Raw genomic sequence first — 15,306 nt, forward strand, 5'->3', positions numbered from 1 at the left:
CACACAGCAAGCCCTAAAGAAAGCTTTGCAAAAGCCCTAGGATTCCATGAGGCACTGTCTGAAAACCATACACTGAGCAGATGTCCCAAATCCCCTCCAGCTCTGAAACTCTGCACAGATGACACTGAGTCACCACACTGATAACTGAGTGACTCTAGCTTCCTAACTTTACTTCTCAGCTTTCAGGGGGCAGCTTGCAGGCACAATGCCCATTTGCCCCCTCTAGACTGTGAGCTCATTTCATGTAGAAAATGGATTGATTCAACCTTGTATCTCCAATTTCTACCATGAGTCTTGGCACTAAATTAGTGACGAGTGAACATGGAATGATGAGGACAAACTGGATTGTCCTGCGGGAAGCCACTGTGCGAGTAGGGGAGCAGGAGTGCACGCTGCTGTGGACTGAATTCTGTCCCCCTGCCCCAATTCGTATGTTGAAATCCTAACCCTCAATGTGATGATATTAAGAGGTGGGGTCTCTGGGAGGTAATTAGGTCATGAACGGAAATAGTGTCCTTATAAAAAGAACCCCAGGGAGTTCTCTCACCCTCTTTCTGCCCTGGGAGGATACACCAAAAAGATAGCAGTCTGCCACTTGGAAGAGGCCCCTCACCAGAACATGACCATGCTGGCACCCTGATCACAAACTACCAGCCTCCAGAACTGTGAGAAATACATTTCTGTTGCTTATGAGGCACCCAGTCTGTGCTGTTTCATTATAGCAGCCCGAACTAAGACATACGCTCTGATCACCACCTAGCTACCTACTTACCTGGACATACATACATACACACACACCTATGTGTGCACACACACAAGCACGCATAACACACAGGCACATACCCCTCACCCTTACTCAGGGCAGGAGAGCTATAGAATGCCCTACTTGACTCTTTCCCTGTCCCAGATAACTTGTGTTCTGGGGCTACTTTCTGCACATTTACTAATCATTTAAACCCCTAGGAAGCTCACCTATTCTTATTCCATCCTTCTTTTTACCCCCAGTCTTTACTCCTCTCTTATGCTCAAAGTAGACATTCAATACATGGTGCTTCTTTCCCCCTATTCTTCCCATGATGTAATCTTCAGACTCACACCAGCGTGGTCAGATCCTCTGGATCTGCTCCAGTTAATGTCTTTCCTAAAATCAGACACGTTGTTCTAGAAAGAGTACTACTGATGGGTGTGACCATTAGAAAGTACAGTGGGATGACCATTTCCAACTGATACGGATACTACTCTTCTTTGTTCAGCAACCATTTTATACAGCTGACTCGCATGACAGTTGAAATTGACTAAAATATCCATGTCTTCTTTTCATGAACTAACAAGTCAATTACCTCCATTCCATACTTGTGCGTGTTTTAAGGTACAGGCTTAGGACTTTACATTTGTCTTTGTTAAAAATCTTTGATTAGTTTAGGGTGTTCTTCCAGTCTTTTTTTTTTTCTTCTTAAAAAATCTTGATTTTAATGTTCATTATATTAAGTATCTCTCAAAATGTTGTGTAAAGGTATGTACACATTTCATTCAAGTTATTAATAAAACCAGGGAACGAGGAAGAGTCCTAAGGCATATATACGTCCCTCAAGGTTGACCTGGCCCATTAATCACTTGTTCAACTAGCAACAAATCTGTCACATTATCATTTAGGTAAGTTTTCTCTATCTTGTCCACAAGGAAACATTTCAACCTTAATGAAATCAAGATACATTCATTTTAAGGAATTTCTCTTTTCTATCAGTGTCAACCCCATCATAAACGGAAACAAGGTTAGTTTAGCATGGCTTGTTCTTAGTAAACCCATGCTGTCTTCTTTGCTGTGTGCTGACAAACCATCTGCTTCACCATCTGATGCCAGAGATTGTACATCAAACCCATCATTTTCATGAATTTACTTTATCCTATCTTAAAAGTTTTAGATGTATTGCATGGAGAACCGAATTTTATTTTATTTTTATTATTAAGTCATAATATATTTGGGTAAGACTTTACATATAGTGCATTCACAAACAAAACTATATGTTAATGTTCTGCCAGGGCTTTGATTTGATCACAACTTGATTGCTGAGAAAACACAAGAATCTTATGCAAATGTTGTCCCCACGGGTCGCCACGCCACTATCTCCGTCACTGTGTTTATACAGTGTTCCCCTCGGTGCCATTTACTGTTCCTCTGATATGGTGATAAACACAATGGTAGAGCCCAAACTAGCAGGCATACGCAGTGGCTTGACACAGATGATTTAGTAATTGCTCGGGAAAGCAAGATGACATAATAGACAGAAGCGAACTCTCCTAAGACAGCACCGACCAAAGCCCACAGTGGACGCACGGTAAACACTACCAGTGAAGATGGAGGAGGCAGGAAGTAGAGATATATTTCACCCCCTCCTGATCCACACTAGGCAGTGTTATAAATTCCATGCCTCATGGAATAGAACAAAACAAACACATATCCCCAAATCCACTTTTAAAAAAGCAATAATAGCCCAGGGAGAGTTAAGGTAAAATCCAGCTCCTGTACCGTTTCTTTTTATAGTTAATGTGTTCTGGAACATGAAGAGCAAGAGGAGAAAGGGTGATGGACAGTGAGGCAGTTAACTCACGCTGTACCCGGAGCTGGTCTGTCTGCCTCACGGTGTTCATTCGTGTGCGTCCAATGGGTGCTGGCCTTCCTTTGCACGCCTTGCAGTTTTATGTTTCAGGAATTTTATGTTCCTTTATGTATGAGGCTGACCTTCATAAAAGAGGACCCTTGGAGTGTTTCTAATTTTTATGTGCTTCGCTGTGCTTCCCACATCTTTCTTTGTCTGCTCTCTTTCAGGAAAATCCTAACTGAATTCCATGAAATGAGTTCTCCTCTTTAGTTTGGACTTTATTTATAACATTTCTAGAAAAACACAGCATTGACTCTATCCCAGACAGAATACAGCAAAGCAGGCCTCCTCTGTAGAGCTCAAATCACCATGCAGGAAACAATTGCAAAGTTACCCCTCAAATTCTTAAGCAGCTAAGGGTGAGGACCAAGAGAAAGAGAAATTACAGTTGCTTCAATCAGGAAAAATATTTTTAAAAGCGTTAGGAGGATGTGAGGGATCTGGCCCATTAAACTTGACTTAACTAGAATATTCAGGGAAGAGGCTCTGGGCTTTTTTGTTCTTGTTAGCTTGCTTTGTTTTAAGTCCCCTAATTAAAAGGTCGCTGTGCTACTATAGAATTCCACTTGCACGTCATTCTGGAAAAGGCAAGACTAAAGACAGAGACGAGGTCATTGGTTTCCAGGGTTAAAGGTGGGAGGAAGGGTTGACTACAAAGGGGCAGCACAGGATAGAACTGTTCTGCAACTTAATTTTGGTGATGGTTGCATGACTCTATGCATTTTTCAGACCCTATAGAACTGAACACTAAAAAGAGTGAATTTGGCTGTATATAAAAATAAATAAAGCAACATTCTAAATTGCTGTGTGAGGCAGAAGGAAGACGGCTGGATTGGGATTCTGGTGACTTACCTTCCGTTTCTGCTAGCTGCATTCTCCTTTTGAGTTATTTTTGCTTTGATTCTCATTACTAGAAATCTTTCTAAAATTACCATAGGAGATGTGCCTGCCTTAGGAAGTAGAACATGCAGGGGGGAACGTCAGCTTGCTCTGGCGTGTGTCCATGTCTATGCCACACTGCAGGACACAGGCGGTAACCACCAGCATGACACCGCAGCACTTCCCAGCTGAATACTCTCCTGTCCCTGTCTCTTCCCTTCCCCTGGTGCTCTACACCTCCACCAGCCATCACATTTTAACAGATTTTACGAGCGTATTAATGCATTTATTTATTCATGAAATTCATTATAAGCAACATTAACAATTATGTTCTTAGATGCACTTAATGAGTTCAATAATCAGGCTCTTGAGAGAGCAACATATGGTTGTTTGTGATTACATCCAGCCACATAAAGATGTCTATACTAAGCTGTCCTCCTGTGTATATTCTCTGCAGCTCTGACCTCTGCCTGTGTCCCCTGTAAAAGCTCTTATGACAGAGGAGGTGTCTCAAACAGAGTCCAGAGAAAACCTCCTACCGTGACAACCTTTAGTGTAAACTTTTAACACCTGAATTGAGGTACTCTTTGTAATAACAAATATTTCTTGTTATGCTTTTCTAGGTTTGTTAATGATTTGCCCTCAACATTTCCGTATGATTAGTCCCAGGGCATTTTTATGTGTCTTATTTCCAATACTTTCTCTCTTTCATCAGCATTCTCTGTCTTTGGAGTTGGTCCCCTGGACTGATTGTTCTATATTTCACTAGTTTTTCTCATGTGATTTTGAGGATTCCAAATTTTATTTAAAATTTATACAGTTCAGCCATTTAAGTGTCTTATAACTTTTAATTATGTAAACTGATGCATGATCACTGTGTGGTAGCACATGGGTTGACTACAGATATCAAGTGAAACCTTGCCCAACAGGACCTTGGGGCAGCATGTCTAAGCATTATAACTATACATGGAAAGACGGCAGTACTTACACGCTTTGCCTGTTTCAAGTGGTACCCACGTTCCAGAGTTTCTGGCAGAGACTGTGGACCTCTGCAAAATAGGGGGGAAAAACTTCTAGTCAGGTGTTATCCTTGACTCCTCCATCATCATCCTTCACCTCTTACTAGTTACCGTGTCTTGTCAACTCCCTCACTTCTCTGCCTTACTCTCTATCCCCACCACTCCTGCCTTTGAATAGGCCGCCACCCTCTCTATTTCTGGACCACAGCCACTGGTCGAAGGAACTCGGTACATAGAAAGTACTCATTAAATACTAGACGGATGGATGGATAGATGGATGATAGGTGAATGGGGAGGAAGGAGGAAGGGAAGGAACTAGGGGAGAGGGAAAATGGAAAGAAGAAAGGAAAGAAGGAAATAGTTATTTTTGATATCATATGGATAGAGTATTTGCAAGTCAGAAATGACCGTGCTGTGAAGCGCATTCAATTTCCCAGCTCTCTAAGTGGAAGAACGAACCCAAAGACAAAAATTCTCCCCTCCCCCACTCACCAAGGATTCCACTATGCACGTGGAAAGTTGGCATTTGATGATTAGTGATACTTTACATTCCACCAACAAAAGATAGAGAAACGAATCGTATTCTCACCTCTCCCTGGGAAGGGATGAGGCATCCAGTGCCTTTTGCTGACAGCCCTCACCTGCCCCCATGCACATGGCTGCCAAGTCACAGTGACCCTCAGTAAGAGTTGCCCGGCTGCCTGTTCTTTCAAACGAGAAAGCCCCACTACATCACCTCTTCGAGAGAGCGAAGTCCTTCTCCTCACTTGCCTGGGAGATGAAAGCTGTGCTCACAAGACAGAGGCAGCCTAGGCTATACACTGACTAACTAGAGTAACGTGCTGGAAGATAGAAACCCACTCTTAGGACCATCACTCTCCTTTTTGGGTGGAAATTGACTCCTCACCTTAAACTGTGTTGATCATATCTCTGTTGACTAAGAAATTTTTTTCTCTGAACTGCTGTTATTTATCTCAGTTGTATGACACTAGAACTTTATCATGTTTATACAAGTGAATGCTTTTTGGCTTTACTACTTATGGGGAAAGGCCTCATAAAATGAACTCAGGTGTTTATGTGGGTGGGTGTTACTAGCTCCAGGTCCAATCAAAATGGGCAAATTAATCCACTGGAGTCCCAGACACTAGTGGGATGGCAGCTGAGCCAAATTCTTGAACGAAGGTCTCTTCTCCCCTTCTGCAATTGGTGACAAGGGGTGAGTAAAGACAGTGTGACCAAAGAGGGAAGACAGAACAGCCTGTCCAACTGGTACTACTTTAGTTTACAAGCTCTGTCCAAAGACACTGTCCCTTAAAAACATTTATTAGGTGCTCAACAGAGCATTGTACAAATGTGGGTGTCTGATAAATAAATTTTGTTTGCTGATAAATGGGAGAGGGCTTATGCGTCACCTGAGAATCCAGGAGGACTTGTGAGTCCAGGTACGAGGGTGAAGGTGGTAAAGAGCCAGTACGTCCTATGAAGTGTTCATTCCAAATGCTCTTGTTTGGTGGGGGAGAAGAAGATTGGATACGTTTTTCAACAGCCAATGATGGTGACTCTGTGCTACTGAAATAATAAGACAAGGATTAAAACTTTTCAGCCAAATTGAATTTTCACAGTGAAGTATCTTCAGTAAAGCAAGGTATAATATGTTCTCTGCAGGTGGATTTCTTGTCATTTTAACTCTTTAAAAAATATTAAAAGCACCTTTCCTTTTTTTAAATTGAGATATAATTGCCATATAACATTATATTAGTTCAGGCGAACAGCATAATGATACGATATATGTATATATTGCAAAAAGATCACCACAAATCTAGTAAACATGTATCACTACATATAGTTACAAAAATGTTTTTCTTTTCTTGTAATGAGAGCTTTTAAGATCTACTCTCTCAGCGACCTTCACATATGCAATACAGTATTATTAGCTACAGTCACCATGCTGTACATTATATCCTCAGGACTCATTTATTTTCTTACTGGAAGTCTATACCTTTTGACCACCTTCACCCATTTCACCACCCCCAAAAGCACCTTTTCTAAAACTGAAAACCAATTGCAGAAGGGGAGAAGAGACCTTCGTTCAAGAATTTGGCTCAGTTGCCATCCCACTAGTGTCTGGGACTCCAGTGGATTAATTTGCCCATTTTGATTGGAAGGTTCCAATGGAGAGATGAGGTGTTTATGTGTTTAAAACTGAAGCTTCTATTGGCATCCACCAGAGATCAGGGGTAGAGAGCCATGCTCTTAGCTTCCACCCGTCTTGCTCGTGGAATAAGGATTCTCAGCTAGATTTAAACTCCACGGTGCCAGCTCACCATGTTATTCCCACTGGCCCCGCTGTGTTGTAGAAATGTGGAGACAGAAAGCCTGGCAGATGGCCGTCAGCAAGAACCCAACAGGCCTTAGTCCTCAGTGCCAAGGGATTCTACAGAGTGATGGCTCACTGGATTGAATTATAAAGGAAACTCACAAAGTTATTTGAAAATGTAAGTATAACTTCAGTTCACCAAACAGGTCAGTCCATCTTTTTCCTTTCTTTTCTTATAATGGACAGTTTTAAGAAATAAGATGTTATAGACACATTTGAAGCTCCTTCCAATTTTATTTCCTTCCTTTCCCTTGATTTTGGTGTTTCTTAATCTGGTGTACATTTTTTATACTTTCTCTGCATATCAGTGTCCAATGACTAGTATTGTTTTGTATGTTCCAAATGTTACATAAGTGGTATCATGCTGACATTATACACATCATTCCATAACTTGTTCTTCTTGCACAAATTATGTCCTTGAGATTTATACATGTTGATAATGCAGTTCTAATACATTCATTTTTGCTGCTTTATAGTAGTTCACTGAATGAATTGGTTTTCTTATCCATACTTCTCTTGAGGGACATTTTCATTGTTTTCTACCTCAGGCTATCATCATCATGGCTACTGTGAATATTTTCTAACACATCACTTTATGCATGTGTACAAGAGTTTCTCTAGAATATGTGTCCAAAGTGGGATTGCTTTGTAATCTTGACTTTTTGTGATAGTGCCAAACGGAACCAATTTACACTACCATCAGCATAGATGAGAGTTCCTGGTGCTCAACATCGTTGACAGCATTGGATATTATTGATCTTACTAATTTTGCCAATCAGATAAACGTTTTTGTCATTCTTCTTGTTTTAATTAGTATTTCCTTGAGCATCATCTCACTATCAGCCCTTCAGTTTCCCTCTTCTGGGAACTGCCAAATCATATCTTTGTTCATCACTGTATTGTCTCATTACATTGCATCATTTGTCTTTAAGTCATTTTCAGTAGTTAAATGTGCTGAATACTAATCTTTGGCCTCTCTTTGAGTTGTGTCTTCCCAGTGTGTGCCTTGCCTTTTCACTTGAGTTTTCTAATGTACAGACATTTTCTTTGTTTGCTTACTTGCTTACTTGTTTTTAAGGTAATCAGATTTACCTGTTTTTTTTCCTTCATGGTTTAAACTTTATGTAGCTTGTCTAAGAACTCCTTTCCTAGAATAAGTTTATAAAGATATATAAGAGAACATCTAAAAGTTTTAAAGTTTTCTTTTCACATTTAAGTCTTTAATTCATCTAAATTGTATTTGTTTATTTAGTTAGTGTGTTGAGTCTTTTTTTAATGTAGTTAACTATTCTAAGCACCATTTATTACATAGTCCATCTTCTCCCAGTGACCTATCACATATCTCATGTGATTAACTATTCTAAACACCATGGTCCATCTTCTCCCAATGACCCATCACATAAGTCCTTGGATAGGCACAGGTCATGTTCTGTGCTCTATTTGCCTATTCCAGCAGCAATACCACATTGTCTTATTACTACAGTTTTATAAGATGTCTTGATATGTAGTAGGGCCCCCACTTTATCCTTAAAAATGTTATTTGTGAACCATTGACCTTCTACATAAATTTTAAGATAAGCTTGCCGAGTCGCACATGGAATTCTAAATACACCGAATATTTAGTGTATGTAAACATACATACACTAAAATCACAATGAGAATTTGATTCGGGTTGCCTTACATGTATAGATGTGTGGAAAACTGATAGCTTTATAAAAATAGAATCCTTTCATCCATGAACACAATGTATCAATCCATTTATTTAAATGTTTTCTTAATGTTTTTCAATAAAGCATTATACTTCTCTTCATTAAAATCCTGCACATCTTTTTTTAGATCTATTCTAGGTTCCTGATGTCTCTGTTGCTACTGTTAACTTTTGTTAACAGTATCTTTTGTCAGACTGATGTTTGCCCTTTATTGTTAATGATAGGAATAAATTTGATTGCTGAATACTGCCCTTATTTCCAGCTGCCCTCTTTTACAAGTGTTAATACTTCGTAAGTTCTCTTGAAATTTTCTTGTACACAATAACATTGTCTTATATCTTATGCTTTCTTGTCTTCCTCTGCTGCCTAAGACTTGATAAACTGAATGTTTAATAGAAGAGCTGATGGCCAGAAAACATGTTCTGTTTTGTGACTATAAAGAGACCATTTGAGAATTTGGAGAAATTTTAAATATTACCAAATATCACAAGTATTGCTTTCTCCCCTATTTAATGTTTCAGAATGTATGGAGGGCTTGTTTTGAGCACAATAGCTACTCTCTAGTCATCTCAAAAATCACTGTACATCAACTATTATTTCCAGTTTTCAGTCTGTCATTGCTGAGCTTCCCCACACAAAGAACAAATACAAAATTATACAAATTGTTAATTTCTGGCAAAGTTGGCCAATTTCATATTATCCACAAATACCACACTAAACAGACTGAATGCATACATAGTCATAAATCTCAGAAGACTGAAGTTGAGACATCCCCCCACTCCAAAAAAAGAAAAAAAACTCTAAAGCTATCTTGCATTCAAGTGCTGAACTGATTTCCTTTGAGGCCTTTAAACTGTAGTTGTTTGCAAAAAACAAAAGTTCATTGTTGGGATTTGGAGGTGGCTTATTAGTGGCTGTGAGAAATCAGGGTCAGCACTTGAGGCAGGAAGAGAAGTGGAAAGTTCTTAAATTTTAGTGCCTTAACCCAGTAAAATCGTAAGTAAGTTCTTAACACAAGAAACGACTTTGTTCAGGAAACCCTGTATAGTCATGAGGGCCTGGGACCCCAAAAGCACTATTCTGGAAGCTTTCCTCATGCCATCTAACAGTCGTCACTCTGTTTCCCTAGAGCAAGAAGCAAGAGTAGCAGTCTCACACTTCACCCCCTACATCCAATTCAAAGATTAGCTTACAATTTAAAAGTACATTTTAAAATCCACACCTTAAAATAGAATTTCAAGTATGCTACATTTTGAGACTCTTCATTGCAAAAGTTAAAACTTTGAAAATTAAAGTAGAGCATTCATCAATTCAACTAGTAAGCTTTTACTTTTTCAAGATGATTTACTGCAGGATTGCTTTAAACAGACTCCCCTCTTATTTCCTGTGTTGAGTCTTTAGAAAAAAAAACAAGTGAAACTAAACATCAGCTACTGCCACCTGCAAACTAGAAAAGAAAAGAAAGTTGCTCCTACATGGTAGGGAGAATAATTCATCTTACAGAAATTTAACACACAAGCGATTTTTTAGGTTCTCATTTGCTAAGTCGACAATTCAGAATTTCTGAAGCAACAGCAGCAAGCTGCTGAACCTGAGAGAAGCCTCTAAACGCGCTTGACTATAGTTTAATTGTGTATTGCTTGCTAGCTCAGGTGCAAACAGGCAAAAACGGAAAGACACCACAGCTTCCCCACTCAGCCCAGCAAGAGACAGAAAGCGGCGAGGGCGGGGGGCGAGGGGGGGGGTTGCTCATGGTCCAGCACTCCCGGGACGAGCTCTCGCCGCTTTAAGCCGCTGGGCTCCTCCGGCCCCGCCCACAAGAAGGCGGGGCCGGTGCGGTGTCTTCTGGGAGTTGTAGTTCCAGGCCCGAGCACTTCTCGACTGGTTTCTTCTGACCCCCACCGCGCCCCGACAGCCTAGGGACTCTAAAACTGCAGTGGATTGGACTTGAGGCACAACTGGAAATAAAAGGAGGGGATCTGGGCCCTGTAGCATGTCTAGAAAGTGTCGGCAGTGGCGTGCGTGCGCGGGTGGCCGGCGACCCCTGCTCCACGCGCACCTCTCCGGGCGCGTTGGGAGGACGGAGACAGCGGTGGGGACAGCGGTAGGGACAGCGGTAGGGAGGCCGGTTTGAGATAGCGTGGCTTGCGAGTCGCAGCTGTTAGCGGGAGATGGAAGGGAGCTGTCCGATTTTCTTCTTGCCCTACCTTATCCTGCCTTTTTCGGGACTCTTCTACCTCTTACCCTTATCCAGTTTGCAGAATTGCAGCCACACACACCCACCTCACCCCTCCCTCCCAGCTCTCCTTGGGAAGCCTTTCCCTGCAGTGTTGTAAAATCCGCTAGAGCTTCTCAGCCAAGGCCTTTTAGCCCGCCTGGAATTCAAACTGCCCCCTCCCTGCCAAATCCAGGTCATGTGAAGCAGCAAAATGCTTGAAGCACAGGCCCCACAAAGCAGTGCCCTTGTCAGTTCTCTTAAATTTACGGTCACCTCGTCCTCCTCTTTTGCAAAGCTGGAACCAGCAAGGCGGTAAGATTAGATAGATGGATAGATGGAAAGATTACGTGCTTAAGTTTGACAAGGGCTTTTCATAGATAGCTTCCTTTGCTCTGGAAGGTGGCATGAATACACAGAAATACAGTGAGGGGCCCAAGAACTCACTAATGTAGCCAGTGACAGCCTCAGGACCACAGCCTCCAGGAGTTTTAAATCCACTGCTTTTCCTACCACTTTACAGATATCTCAGAAAAAGCTTAAGGAGGTAACCAGCTGAACCTGATACAAGCTAGCTTTCCAAATAGTCAGGCTCTGGTTCACCACAGCCACTCTTAAATTAGTGAGCAGTTGCTGTCAGTGAGTGAGCCCTCCAGAAAACACAGAGGATTTTGCTGAGGGAAATGTTTAAGATTGAACACATACTTTGTACTGGGCCTGGGAAGATATACATCACACTTTAGCTTAAAAGGTGCCCTTCCCCCAGAGACAGGTTGGACGGTAAAGCATCTTGTATTTCCCAGAAGATAGCATTAGGCATGCTATGTCTTGCTCGTCTGCCTTTTCTTTAGAGTGTACAACACTTTTGTCCATCATGGTGTCTGCAGTGCTTATACATGGTAGTCTCTTAGTTGGTGTCCAATAACGAAATGCATGAAGCCAGTGTCTGCTTTTCAGGTCTGTACTCAAAGTCTGTTGGCAGAGATAGAGATGAAAATAGAGGCAGATTTATACAAAGCTTTGAGACAGGAAGGAAGAAGCACATAACTGCCTGGAGAAGTCCCTGAAGCCTGCATGGAGGAGGCAGTATCTGCTCAGCTCTCAAATTGTCCCTCATCGAATTAGCAGATGGGAAGTTATCACACCAAAAACTCTCCATGAGCTTTGCCTGACTGGGAAAGGGACTGATTGTTTAAGAGCCAACCAGGACAGGAACACAGATGCTCCCCTCTTCCAGGTGGTCATCTGGAGAAGCTGTGCTTTCCAGGGACCCTGGCTTTCTTCAGACATCTTTGGAATGCTCTTTGTGGAAATGTCTTTTGAGTTTACAGCACATTCTTTTGGACCTCCTCAGCACTGGAACATCTCGTTCCTTCAGGGATTTGATCTTTGGGAACAGCCAGAAATCATTTTGGATGCAAGTCTAGAGGATGAGAAACACAGTCATGCTGCATAATAGTTGTTGAAATTTGGGGGAAGGTGTTTGTTTGTTTACAAGGGTTCTCATCCTGGAGTGTGTGGAAGGTTTGAGTGTATGTGTATTTTCCTGAGGGATCATGGTTTTAGCTTCTATCAGATTCCCCAAGGCCTTCATGAATCAAAAAGGATTAACAAAGGGGGAGGGTATAGCTCAGTGGCAGAGTGAGTGCTTAGCATGCACAATGTCCTGGGTTCAATCCCCAGTACCTCCATTAAAAAATAAATAAATAAACCTAATTATTACCACCTGCCCCCCCACCCCTGCCACAAAAAAAAAAAAAATTTTATGTGCAAAATCAATAAGACAGCTCAAAAAAAATTCAATTTAAAAAAAAGATGAACAACTACAGCTATAGAGTTCTTCTGTGGCTTGTAAGCTGCTCTGAAGGAGAATCACAGGGTAGTAGAATAGAGGGCAGGCTTCAGCTGCTCCTGTAATTTGATGTGTGGTCTCAGTGGGTTCCAAAGCTCCCAGAGCAGCATCCCTGGACTAGGCAGGTAACGCAGCCTTCCCCTGGTGCCTCCTGTGGATGACAGCCCTAATTTGGACCTGTGATCGTGTCATTGTACTTGTTCAACGAAATCAGCCTCCCGATGTCAGAACCAGGGATCTAGCAACAACAAACAGGCCAAATCAGAAAGGGAAGGCAGAGGCTCAGATACTATTGAGACTTGCTGAGAATAGTACAAATGATCAGGGAAGGGCCCATCAAAAAGGGGGACTGGGAAGGAGGGAAGAGAATGCTGCAGTCTCACACTGCCAGAGGCAGGAATCTTCCCAAGCAGGCAGCACAGGAAGCGAGAAACACAGATTCTGCCTTAAGAGCGAATGTGCTGGTGGAGAACTCATCTCCAGAAGGGCTGATTGGGATAAATGGAATTTAAGGAAGAGAATTACTTGGCAGAGACTGAATCCCAGGCAGCAGGAGCCCCATTCTAGGAACAGGATGACCTGAGACTAGGCCAGGAGCTAGAGGCCTAGGATTGGTCCCAAAGCCTGCAGCTGAAGACTCTGACTCCAGCTGTGGGGGCCGAGCCGTTGGGGGCCAGCTGGAGCCAGGGAAAATGTGAGAAGCTGGTCACTGAGAGTCACCACCAGCCTCAGGCTATTCTTTCCTCTCACCTTCGCTCCCTCCCTCTCCTCCTCCCTCCTTCCTTTCCTTCTCCCTTTCTTCCTAGTCTGTGTAAGAGGGAAGAGATTTCTTTTTAAAATACCAGATGATGCTTTCTGACTTTAAGGAGCTTGCAGACTTGAGAGAAAGAGTTCCCACTTAGAAGAAAACCACTAAGTACTTGGGCTGGAGAAAATAAAAACCCCACAAGGCAAAGAAGATGAGGTTAGTGTGAACAGGTGTGGTGGGATGCGATCCACAGGTATTCCCTGCTTTTGACATTCCATTCCTCAGAAAGAAGGGAATCTCCAAGTCACTCCCCTGAAGTGGAAAGGCGTGGTGGAACTCCCTGGCTTCTCTCAGCCCCAGGGGAAGGGGTGACTTACCCGACTGATGAATGTGCCCCTGCCTTTTCTCTGTGTGTCCTTTTAGAGCCAGCTGTCCACAGGACAGTTGCATGTTGGTTGGCTGTGTGGCGAGTGTGGCCAAGCCGGCTTTGCAGGGTTAGCAAGGATCAGGAGGGGCGTTTCAGGAACCCATTTGGCTACAAGTCAAGCCACACTGCTCAGGTCAGCTTTATCTATCAATACAGCTGATACTTTGATCTCTGGTGGTCTGCCTCCTGGTCTTATTTCTCAGTTAGTTCCAAACTCAGAAGGAGAAAACAGGCATGTTCCTTGTCGGCCTCCCCAGCCCCCAATACAGTGCAGAGGCCTTGGTGTCAGTCAGCCTGGAAGGAGGAGCTGAACCCAGTGGTAACATCTGCATTGGAGCCTCAGGGCCCTTTCTGTCACAGGGCTCTTAGGCATGTGATCTGGAGGATTTAATAACACATTTGGCCTCATAACTTCAAAAAAAACTCTGAATCCCAGGACTGAACCTTGAAGAAGAGAGAGAAATGGATGGGGGACATCCCTGCTGTGCTAAAATTTGTGCCATGGTCACAGTCAGGGCCAGATACATAGAGTGAACTGAGTTAGACACACAGGAAAAGCTGCTTCCACAGGCATTCACTCCTCTCGTCAGTTGTGTATACGTGTGAGCTTTCTGCCTCTGGCTCCAGCTGTTTTCTCCTCCTGGAATTCCTTCTCTCCATTTGTTTGCACCTATCAAAATCCAAGAAAAGGGAACTTCTTCTTGAGGAATGCGGTTTCTCCCTAATTGAATGTTTTTATCTTTCTGGTCTCCTAACAAGTTCCTTGACATTCCATTCTTTCAGCTGCAGGGCTTACAAGCCTTCCCCCACCTGGCCTCTCTCTCCAACACATCTCTCCTCTCCCTTCTTATTCCAGCCATACTGCCGTACAACCTGCCTCAGAGCCTCTCCTCACCTCTCTACAACTACCTGGCAAAGTCTGTCATCCTCTAATACCCTCTCCATGCCTTCCCTGACCCCAGAAAGAATTAACTGCCCCTTCACCCTCCACCTTGTGACTTTGCAATTAACATGCCTATCATAGCACCTAAAACACATACTGAAGTTTTTTGTTTACACACCTATCACATAAACTACATTACGGTGTTTTTTTGTTTTTTGTTTTAACCAGAGGGATCATTTTATTTCACCCTCGAGCTTGGAATTTAACACTCAATAAATGCTGAATAGATGAATGAATGGATGACTGATACAGTTTTTTTTGTTTTGTTTTGTTTTGTTTTTTACATATGTATCCCTCCCACCTTTACTATTCAGTCTTTGAGGTTAGGAATATTGGGTCATTTATCTCTTGTTCTCAATAGCTAGCTTAGTGCCTGGCTTACAATAGGCAACCAATAAATATTTTTCATTGAGTGGATGAATGGATGAATGAAAATACTCCTTTGTAAATATCTCTAACCTGATATACCCTTTCCCT

At 42.4% G+C, this 15,306-nt stretch overlaps 1 long non-coding RNA gene across 1 annotated transcript in view; it reads right to left on the reverse strand.

Moving 5' to 3' along the window:
* The window catches only part of LOC116663206, a 31,600-nt gene extending 17,466 nt beyond the window's left edge, over positions 1 to 14,134 (reverse strand). The window contains exons 1-3 of the long non-coding RNA XR_004319375.1: positions 13,837 to 14,134; positions 5,971 to 6,127; positions 4,528 to 4,588 (exon numbers count right to left, since the gene is read on the reverse strand). This is a non-coding gene — a long non-coding RNA (uncharacterized LOC116663206). The remainder of the gene's footprint in view (positions 1 to 4,527; positions 4,589 to 5,970; positions 6,128 to 13,836) is intronic.
* Between the last annotated feature and the right edge of the window lie 1,172 nt (positions 14,135 to 15,306).

The sequence above is a fragment of the Camelus ferus genome, chromosome 4, assembly GCF_009834535.1.
Source record: "Camelus ferus isolate YT-003-E chromosome 4, BCGSAC_Cfer_1.0, whole genome shotgun sequence".
NCBI lineage: Eukaryota > Metazoa > Chordata > Mammalia > Artiodactyla > Camelidae > Camelus > Camelus ferus.